Genomic DNA, 11,280 nt, shown 5'->3' on the forward strand with positions numbered 1-11,280 from the left:
CGGCTCGGCCCGGCTTGGCTCGGCGCGGTCCAGTCCCGAGTAGGACAGTTCCCCACACCCTACGGTCAGGATGGCCGGTCCGTCAGGCTCCTGAGATCAACCAGATCTTTTCCATCTTCCCGTTTCATGCTAGTYCAAACTGCTTTCCTTAACAAGGAATAACATTTTGCTTTGCTTTGCCCGGGGCTATCTCACTTAGAACTGGAACACTGCTAGAAGGAGAAATTCCAAGAGTGCTCAAATATGTCCAGTCAGTGCTTCCATGATCATCTTTGTTGTGTGTTACTGCTTGTGCTTATGTTAAAGGTCTGCCCCAGGAAAACCACGGGACTCAGACCATGTTCGATGAGTCTTTCAAGCCYGTAACTTATGGAAAAGGTCTTTTCCAGTTGCAAAATGGCACTGGGAAATCAGCCAGGTCTTAGGCAGGATATATTATCTCACGTTTGCATTAGTTTCTCCTCAAAAACTTCCATGATTGAAGATGGAGGAGATGTTATTTCAATGATCTATGTCAGAAATCTGGAATATAGTTCATATAGGTGACTGTATRTCCTGATGTTCAACCACAAGCAAAATTCCATTTAAAAGTGGATATCCTCCTTCACTCCCATCAGGAAAATAAGCCATGCATGAATTATCAGTGGTGGATAGACCAATTTCCAACTTCATTTATACTCTGCCTCTCCAGCAGCTAAACAGAAGGTTCAGCAAAGGAAAACCAAGTGATGTCCTGAGGGCACAGCTGATGCTTGAACTCTTGTGTGAATCTTGCAGCTGGAGAGGCAGGCTGAGGTCAAAAGATTAGGATACAGAAACCTCCAGTGTGCTTCCAGCTTGGCCACCAAACTGAATGGAACCTGATGCCTCCCCCTATTTCTTCTAGCCACATCTTTTCTATAGCACAGTTCTGGGAGCATTGATACTGTATCTTATTACAGATATTTACAGTGAGTACCACAAAGTCTTTTTGGTGGGAATATGAGAAATAAATGCATAACTGAAGTTTGCTGTGTTTTAACTAAATGCAAACAGTGAAAATAAATTGGGGGGGATGGAAGACAATGAGAAGTTTTACATGAAAATGGCCATTCGGTGAGGATAGATGACACAGAAGAGAGGAAAAACACAACCATGATTCTTTGAGCAGGATTCATTCTGATTTAAACCTGGCTGCAGCTAATGTGAGTTTTTGCAGAAGGTTAATGTCAGGGCTGGTGACAACTACTACCTGCACAAGTAATTTAGAAGGCAAAAAATCCAGTTTTTGGGACCAAGCTGTCATAAAGGAGCTCTTAAATTACCTTTTTTCAAGTGAAAACTCCTGACTGTCACAGGCAGCATCTGACATGTTGTAAGACTGCATGGTCATGCTAAAATGGATCATAAAGGCATGGCTTGAGAGGCTGCAGGTTTAAGTACTGCCTGGAATAAATGCTTGCTGTAAACATCTCTTTAAAGCCAAGCAAAACCAAATGCATCAGTCAATCTCTGTGACTCTATTTCTCTTACACAGAAAATGTTGAACCTCTGTGTATCCAAGCAGTGATTTTGACAAAGTAACTCATGTTCCAGTGGCCCTCTTCCATAACTGCAATCACCAGTTCAGTTTTTTATGACATTCAAATGGAGCTGGGTTGTTTTTTTTTAACTTTGAAATGGAGTTCTGAATGAGGTTTTTGTTGCTATGCAGGTGAGAAATGTGACTTTCTGAGTTATTCAAAGATGGGAATTAAACCCACAAAGGCAATAAAACCTCTTGAATAACACTGTTCAGCAAAAGCCTGCTGATTAATAGCCATTAAAGAACAGAGAACCACAAAGTCAGTGACTTCCATTAAGGTGATAGTGGATACTACTGGGTTCTGAGTTAGAAGATGTTTCAGAATAAGAGTGAATTTTTCAAGAAACATAATCATTAAAAGAAAGAACTTGAAACTTGAGTGCTTTGTGTGCACTTCTTTAAGACTACTATTTTTTTTTTACAAATTTTATTGTATGGAGAAAAAAGAAAAGGTGGAGAAAAGGCATTTCACAGCAGTAACTATGACAGAAAGCATTATCTGGAGGCTGAAGAAAGTGTGCAACCATCTGGAAAATAGAACATACCTTTAGAAGGCCCCAACTGTGGCTTATTTCAAATAAACGTTTCAGCAGTGAACAGGAGATGTAAAAACTCAAACTATAAAAAGAAAGACAGCCATCATGTAGGAAAGGTAGCATGGTTTCCAAGGGAAGATATTTTCAGAATCAGAATATTTCCTGTTTCTAATTTCCAAATCTGTCTAACAAACACTGGTATGCTAGAAGATTTTAACAGATGGAAACCATTGCTCTGCTGGAAGGAGCASCACAAGAACACTACTCAGTAAATGGATTTTTGAAACTTTTGACAGGAGGATACTCAGTCCCACTGCAGCCGAACTGTGGAGTGGAGCAGAGCAGGTCTGGTAGCAGTAACCACAACCCCAGAGATGGCTAGACAAGTCACAGTCCTGAGGCTAGCTGAGGTCAAGCCAGGAAATCAGGCTGTAAGGTCAGAATCTTCATTAGCAGAGGACATGGCAAGGCACAAGCATGGCTGCAGCAGCAGGGCAAAGAAGGAATATGATTGCTTTTAAAAGCTTCTAAGTGATACTGGGGAGCCCAAATGAGATTTCTTACAGCTTTCTCACAAAGCTGTCTCCTCAGCAGCCTCACCCAGGGTCACATCTTGTGTCATGTCAGAATTGCCTTGACCATAGGCWGCCAAAGCCATGGGAGCAGAGTAAGGCTCTTGGCCCTCACTTGTATACTGGCCAAAGTGTCGTGTCACATTCTCTTACATCTCCTTTTTCTGCACAGAGCTAGAGGATGACAGTGACACATCTGTCCCAAACATGTCATAAAACTCGACAGATTTTCTTAATGCACAGTATAAGAATTTGCCTCTTGATACGATTGAAACGTGAAGGAGACACATCTGGAAGTCAAAAATGGTGGATACATTTCAGTGCAGGATACAATATATTTATGAATCGAATACAGTGTTTCCAAAGCACCAGTGGATGATGAGTCTGCAAAATACGCACCCATACCAGTCAGAGAAGAGGGTTGGGAAGTCAGCAGAGAGRGTTGGGAAGCAAAATAACATTGCTAAAGACAAGAGACTTGATGCTAATTAACCAAAAATTACAACACCCCCAAAGGGAGTTATCCATTCTTATATCTTTATAATGGGGACAGTCTCCACTAGCATGTCCTCTAGTATAATGACTGTACAGTTTTAGATCTCTAAAGTATCTATTCAGGTACTAAGTTCAGCCTCTTCTAAACCCCTAGTCTTTCATTTTGTCCTTCAGTAAAGGAAAAATRAAATAATGTTTAAGAGTGCCTTTCACTCTAAGCCACTTTACAAAAACTGATAAAAAGCTATATATAGTGATTACTTCACCAGCCTTTGAAATGCTGACATCTTTGAGGTGAGGTACAAWAAAGGTTTATAAATCAGAAAGCCAAGCCACATTACCTTTTCTACATGTGAGCCATAACCTTTCCCCTTAAATGATAACAGACGGATACAACGATATTACACAGCTAAAAAAACCCCCCTTGTATTTATATATCTTTCCAAATAAGTTACTTGCATACAATGTCATTTGCCAAAAGGCAAGCGGAGCTGATCAGGCTCTGCCTTGTTCCTGCCACCTTGCAGGCTGTTGGCAAAATCCTCTCTGCATGAGAACAGCTAATCTTCAAGTCTGATATTTCTGTCATTTTTGTGGACAGCAGAATCTGGCAGAAGACTGTTTCCTAAACTAGGTGTGCAAACTGTCAATGTACTCCCTATATAAAAAACATGCTCAAGCCTTGATATAAAGAAAACTTTGATTCTACTTTTAACACTGCCTATTAGCCAGGAAACAAACCATTAATCCATCATCTGGACTTGAAGGTATTGCACTGCACAGCCAAACATTTATTTTCATGGTTTGTTGCAGAAGCAATAGAATTGTAGCTCTAGGAATCATCAAAATCATGAATGAAGACTCACTTGAAGTAAAAAAATACTTTACTTAAATGTGATTGTAAGCTTAAATGTTGCAAGAYTCACCCTCATGGTGCATAGAGCAGGGAGAGCATTTTTGACAAGGCTCTGAAAATTCCCATAAAATCATGGCTTCCACACAGTGTCCATACAGGCAGCAGATCTACACCCAGTCCAGCATTTGGCCTGAAGTTATTCCCTGAGTGGATGTGTGAATTCACAAGAATGATGTTAGGTAGATTATGGTGTCACTTCATGTGCCCAGATCCATCAGAACAAGGTCCATTAATCAATTCCTCTTGAAACTGTAAAACTCTGTAAGAATCACGTAAAAATATTTTTGGGTTCTAAGAGGTGACTTTTCTTGGGCAAAATACACAAGTCTTCAGGATAGATTCTCAAACATCTTAAATGTAAACTCCTGTATTTAAAACACTGCTCTAGGCTCTCCGTGTAAAAGAAAAATATGTAAATGGAAAGAAATCGCTCCTTTCCAGGCAGTGAGTCATCTGATATTACCATAGACGTCTAAATAGAACATGTAAATCATGCCTCAGAAGTGTCTATTTCTCTCCATGAGCTATAAAAAGAGTCTAAACAACTGGTTCAGATGCAAATGTCTGCAGCGTAGATGATGACTGAGGTGAGGTATATCCAGCACCGGAGCGTGGGAAGGTGCAGACAGTCACACAGCAGGTCAGGCTCTCAGGTCTGMGAGCACACACCACCAGCCCAGGATGAGTTTCTTGTTATGTCTGTTAATGCTCCAGCATTAATGAGCCCTTCCTCTTCCCTCAGTGAGTTGCTGACAAACATTCAGAATGCTCTGAAGAAGTCAATCAACTCTATGCCAAGTACTTAAAAATAAGAAATACATAGAAAAAAAGTTTTATGTATTAAGAAGTTATATATTTAGAAGGAAACAATTCTGCAATTTTTTTCCTAAAACTTAATTGCTACAAAATTAAGCATTCATTTTAATTAATTGCCGGCGGAAAAAAAGAAGAAATGGTTAGGGTTCAGTTTTTTGCTGATTTTTACACGAACAAGATGCAGTTGAGCTGCTGCTCAAGATTCACACATGATGACTTTCCACATCCATATAGACTTTGTGGGGGAGTTCAYGTTAACATTTCAGCTTGGATCATGAGCACACTTTTGAAGTAAACCTTCCASTTGTCCCTTCTTATGATGTGCTTTGGTTAATGTAACAGAGCAGTCTAAGGGCTCATGGACTGGATTCCTCTCAAGGAAAACCAGAAGCTGAAGTTGCACTCCAGGAGTGCACCTAAAGCATTACAATCAGTGGAAGACCAAAGTAGAGCTAGTTTAGCTCTGAAGTGATCCACATGTGATGTAGACATCAACTCACCAGCACCAAAAATTTTGTTCTGTAGAGCTGGGCTGGCCCATGTGACTTGTTAGGACAAATATAGCCCATGCCACAGTGAGGTTACAGCCTTGAACACTGTTCCAGTATTCCCTTGAGAGCCAGAGCTGAAAGACTGCACCGAAGCTCTGCAAGAGCTAAACCTTGCAACTAATTAAAGGCTAGCATGATGCATGGCATCTTTCACAGGGCAGCTTCACACTTACATTTAATAGTTACCAGCTGTAAATAATGTACACAATTCTAYCTAATGTGTGTAAAGTGAGGGTAGAACTTTTTTAATACACTGTAGGATCAGAAAAATTATGTGTAACCATGTTTGCTGTAGGTTCTGTGCAATTGAAACAACAAAGAACTCTATCAATGTCACTGGGAGGAAGATTAGGTGTACMGTAACACAACATTCAGCCAGTTCTGCTCTGCATTTGTGGTTTGGGAATAACATTCTTTTGTCAATGCTAAGGTGATCTTAATAAAACCCTTCATTATTTAAACTTTAAGAACAAAATTATCAATGGTAGTAGTTCAATCAAGAAAGACCAATTGTAATTATCTTGTATTACAAAAATAACCTAGGATATCTAAAAGCCACTTAGTCATGTCATTGATGCTAAGATTAATGACTTATTTTCCTGTGCTTCATTGCTTAATTTTAACCTGAAGACAGGCAAACACTAATGGTATAATTAGGTATTGTACCAGACACTTACTGAGTAGAGATGCTCCTGCAGCAGAAGCATTTCCAGTTCATAAATGCTGCCTTGTTGATCTTGTTGGGCAACTTGGGAATGGCAGAGAGCTGTTTCAGTGTGAAATACAGCTACTATAGCAACAACCTTGACAAAAATTCTGTGTATTTATTAATGTCTCTAGCTGCTTCTTCCATATTGCTTGTGTTTTCCTCTCACTGTTAACTCTGAATGCCCACAAACGTGTTACTACAAAATACATGTGCCTGTTGACCAACAATACAGGTAAAATGGATAAAAAAGCTTTTGAACTCAAACTGAAGCCCTTTCCCGCAGTAGAAAAATTAATTCAAGTATTGAGCCAAGAGCTTTCAAGAAATAAAACATTCCTTTGGGACCATAATATCTCTGTATTTCCACTGGGAATGATCTGGTTGGAAAGTCCATAGTCCATGGAAAGTCCATATCCAAAACATATTTGGCACACTAACTTAGAAACACTTGAACTTTTGAAGGAAGATGAAATAAACAATGAATGACATGAACATAAAAYAATTTAGGATCAGACAAAAAATATTTCTTCTTCATTATGATATTTTTATGATATTATATCAATTTATTATTGGTTTTGTTGGTTAGGGTTGCTTGTTTTGGTTTGTTTATTTTGTTTGTATTCAACACTTAAAAACAGGAAATCTGACAAAAAAGGGCTGGAGTTATGTAAGATGAGAAACTGATGGAGCACACCCCTGTAGCTATGCCAGGACAGAAGCACATGAAGGCATCCTTTGCCTGATTCACTGCACCCAGTGATTGAAACCAGCCCTCCCTGACATCAAGAAACTGYCTTAATTTCAGACATGCTTCAGGACAGGTTTCATTGCACGTCTCTGCAGCTCAGCTTGGACTAGGACTGTTATTTTGCTGCAAGCCTCTTTTTCAGCCCCATTCACACGGTGAGGTGGAGCCACAGAGCTGTCTTACACCAAACCAAGAGGATCACGATCTCAGGTGAAGCCAGAACACAAACCATGCTCCAGCTCATCACCAGAGCAGTGCTGGTCCCAGGTGACATCCCCAGAGCAAGGACAGTGTGGACACAGGGCCCTGCTGCCCCCACCATGGATCTCTTCCTGTTGTGCTAAATTAATTGCTCTGCACATCTTCTCTCCCTCTCTCTTGTGCAGTTTCCTGCTTCAAGTCAGAAAATACCCACTGGGCCAGAGAGTGTGCTCAAGAAGGAGCCCAAACAGATGTGCAGACTGGGGGGGATATTCAGTCTTTTGCTCAAGCAGCTCAGGAGGCTGTAGTGATAATGCCTCAGTTCCCTTCAGTTGCAGAAATGCTGCATAAACATTGAGGAAATAATGAAGCTTTAAATCAGTTTCAGGCCAGAAAAGATATTTTATCCTGAAAAGATTATATATTGAGGTATCCCAAACATCTCTTTTCATTATTTTTGCTTCACAGAAAAATTTAAAATCTTGTAATCATTCTCAATCAGGAAAAAAAAAAGGATGTTTTAAAATATGAGCAATTTCCATAAAAACCAAGTTTCTTCCAGTTCTGTCAGAAAACAGTTTTGTGAGGATAGATCCACAGAAGCACTATTGCTAACTGTTGGATGAGCGCCCATAGAAGAAATGGCTGCAAATCACTTCTGCCACTATTTCCTAATAACAGGAAAAAAAGATCGTATGGACAGCACATAGTGGTTTATAAAAACATTGGTTTGTTGATCAACAGAAAAAACATTATTAATCACATTATTTCAATGGATTTACAAGTCCAAGACCTTAAMATTATTTTCTTTCCTGCAGTTGCACTACATTTCAGTGTAAGTGTAAACTGTATTCGCTAAAGTCTGAAGTTACATTTCTACAAAATTAGCATTAAAACATGCAATGTTTCATACTCATTTTAAAATGCAATAGGATTTGATTAAAATATGTTTAGTATATGTTTAGTAATGTATCTATTACTTATAAGTTTTTAAAACTTTAGCACAGACTCTTGCTTGAAATTTCAAACACATGAAGCAATGAGCAAAAATAAACTTCAGTAGCTTTAATGCACTCTGAGCTTGTCCACATTACAGAATAATACAGGTTTTACAACATCTAACCAGCATGTGTTATCTACATCAGTGGTTTTCAGGCTTGGGTTTGTAGGCCACAGGTGACAAATTTTGGAGCTTGACAGTGCCAGGAGCCAAGATTCACATGCCCCATTGGTTCAGGCATATAACAGTAACCTCAAACATTTTAAAAAAACAGAAGGAGAAATAGTCCTCTCCAGAGTAACCAYTTCATCCTGAAACAGGTGTCTTAAAAAAATTTGGTAAATGGACTTACAGATGCAGTAATCTCTCTCCGCTGACTACAGAGGGAGTCTCAGGGGACTAAMAAGGGGGGCATTAGCTTTGGACATCTGCAGTCACACCTATCCAGACATAAGGACCTGAGCTTTTGYTGGGGGAAAAATAAAAAAAAAAATACAAGTATTTGTTCTGGTTTCTGCAAAGGATTTCCTAGTGGGGAGCTCTGGATGGGGTTGCTATTTCCTCACTGCCCGCAATGTCCCCCTCCATACCTTCAGAACAGACAGCTCAGAAACTCCTGCTCTGAGGAGTTTCTCTGCCTCTTCTTGTGAAAGGGCTCCCTCTCCTCCAGGAGCTTGGGAAAGGAGAGGAAAGGACAGTCCCACAGCTTTCTACCATGACCCAGGAGCATGCATGGGGCACACTCGTCCTGTCAGTGCAGCAAGAGGGTCTTGGCAGTATCCAGGCTGCCTCTGCWCAGGCGGGCTGTGTGTGTGCTCTGCTTACACAGCTGTGAGTGTCTGAGCCACTGTGGGCACCTATGGGAGCATTTCCACCTGAATCCAGCCTCTGCCTAATCAAAGTCACTGTCAGCACACATATACTGGTACTCACATGCCTCAAACAGAGGAGCTCTGCAGCCTCACATGCTCTGGGGAAAGRAAATACCAACACAAAACTTAATTGGAAACAGGGTTTAACCCTGATTCAGCACACGAGTTTTTCATCCTGCAAGCCCAAAGGGACCATGAAAATCTCTCTTGCACAACACCTTCCAGAGAGGAATCTGAAATTGAAGCAAGCTTGCGCTGGAGTACAACACATCTGTATTCTCTAGAAGATTTCCAGAAGGGGGTCCAGCTGGGCCACGTTTCTCAGTGCAAAGTAACTATATCCCATGAACTAGCTATTGTATAAAAAGGATTTTAATGCTTAACACTCATAACTGCAGCCTTGTGGAGGAATGTTTAACTCAAGCACACCTCATTGGGATTCTGAAATGCTTCTGCTTCTGAGCTGAAATATATAAAGTTGTCACATCAGCCATGAAAAGAGTTTAATTGAATGAAAGAAAGTTAAGACTAAAACATATACTCATTTGCTAAAATAAAAAGTACTTTAATCTGGTATCTGCCAGTTTAAAATATAGTKTTACAATTAAATTTTAAATCTCTAGAGAAGTTAATTGGGTTAATGTGGGTAATTTTTAAAGCTCTTTCTCAGTGGAGCCAATTTTAATTTTGGGATTAAATGAACAGCTAATAGAGACATTCAGAATTTTTYCCCCTCATACACTTGATGTTTGCTTAAAGATTTTTTCTTAACAATCACCCCTTCAAAACAGCACTGCCTTCAGTGAGTATTAAAAACACATGCAACTTATTAAAAACTTAAAATCAGCCCCAGGTTATTACATTTGCATCCATTAACAACCTTGCTTTGAGAAATGGCTTTGCTAAAAGAACATGTTTTAATCTGCTGGTACTACTTGCTTGCATAAAGACTAGAGGGGTTTAACAATTTTTTTAATTATTTAGAAGTTATGCAGTCCTCAGCAGCTGCTGATAACATGCTTGGTACTAACAACACTACTGCTTCCTGATGCACTGTGTTTTATATCACAGTGCCTGCATGTGTTCCATATAACACAATAATTCTTCAGAAGGAAAAAGCATGACATGAAAATGATGTAAAATAGCATGGGGGAAAGCAGGAAACTTGTCTGTGGATGCTGGCTCCTGAAATATTCTCTTAGAGTTGAAAAAGTTAACAGGCCTTTTAGGCTTGCAATAAAGCCTCATTTTAAAGTTTTCTAGACAGTAGTTTATCTATGATTAAGTGATCTGTAATGCCAAGTGAATGAATAATTGATCTATTYTGGAATGACCTGAGAGATTTCTTGTTTTCGAGCCTGATCAGTCTGATACCCACACCATCCATTTACTACTTCTAATGTTCAGCAGACTGTTCTATAACTCTGCCAGGTTCAGTTCTGCAGCTACGATTCAATCAAAAAATCATGTCAGGGCTCAGAGTTGTATTAGCTGAAATTAGGAATGTTGGTCATTTGTTATACTTGGAGTCATATTTGTCTTCTTGGCCTCAGCTTTCCACAGAAGACAAATTCTCAAGGTTTTTATACCAACTAAAGAAAAAATTGTTTTTATTTTATTTTTTTTAATGGAAACTTAGGGCATCCTGGTTTTCATCCACCTTCCAGGTCTTTACAAACGGTCACATATTTCACAAGACTTAYGGCCCAAATCACAAGAGCTGTCAGCACTGACACTTCCCCATCAACATTACAGGGTGAACAATTGCAAAGATACGTATKAAATCATTACAAGTATAGAAGAACGGTTCACGTATTTTTTCTTCCTTTTTGGGTTAGATCCAGTAAAAGATTTAAAGGTGCCAAYACTTAACTTTTAGGCTGACTTCCAGAATGAAATTCAGTGTCAGATATCTGAGCTCCTTTCATGATTTGAGAGAGATCACTCAGTGGGAAGAAGACTCCTGAGCACAAGTGAGAACCCTGCTCCCCCATTCCACTACATCTTGCCTCTTGACAGCGAAACCCTCATGAGGCTGCTGAGCCACACCCTTCTGCTTTCACCAGGAGGCTTCGTGCTGCCCCACAGCTGCAGTGCTTTGCCACAGCAGAGGGGCTGTGAGCCTGAAATCCCTCACTTGGGCATCCCRAGCATGAATCTGCCTCCCGGGAGAGTGCTACACGTATGAGGTGTCCATTAGTAACACTTTACACATAATTACCACCTGGGAAAAACACAGTTTTGGCAGTGTGCTAGGCAGGCTCATTTCAAGGGATTTTGCATGCTCTTCTGCCTACTTT

The sequence above is a fragment of the Malurus melanocephalus genome, unplaced genomic scaffold (genome assembly GCF_030028575.1).
Source record: "Malurus melanocephalus ecotype Western Australia unplaced genomic scaffold, MMel_1.1 scaffold_11, whole genome shotgun sequence".
Taxonomy (NCBI): Eukaryota; Metazoa; Chordata; class Aves; order Passeriformes; family Maluridae; genus Malurus; species Malurus melanocephalus.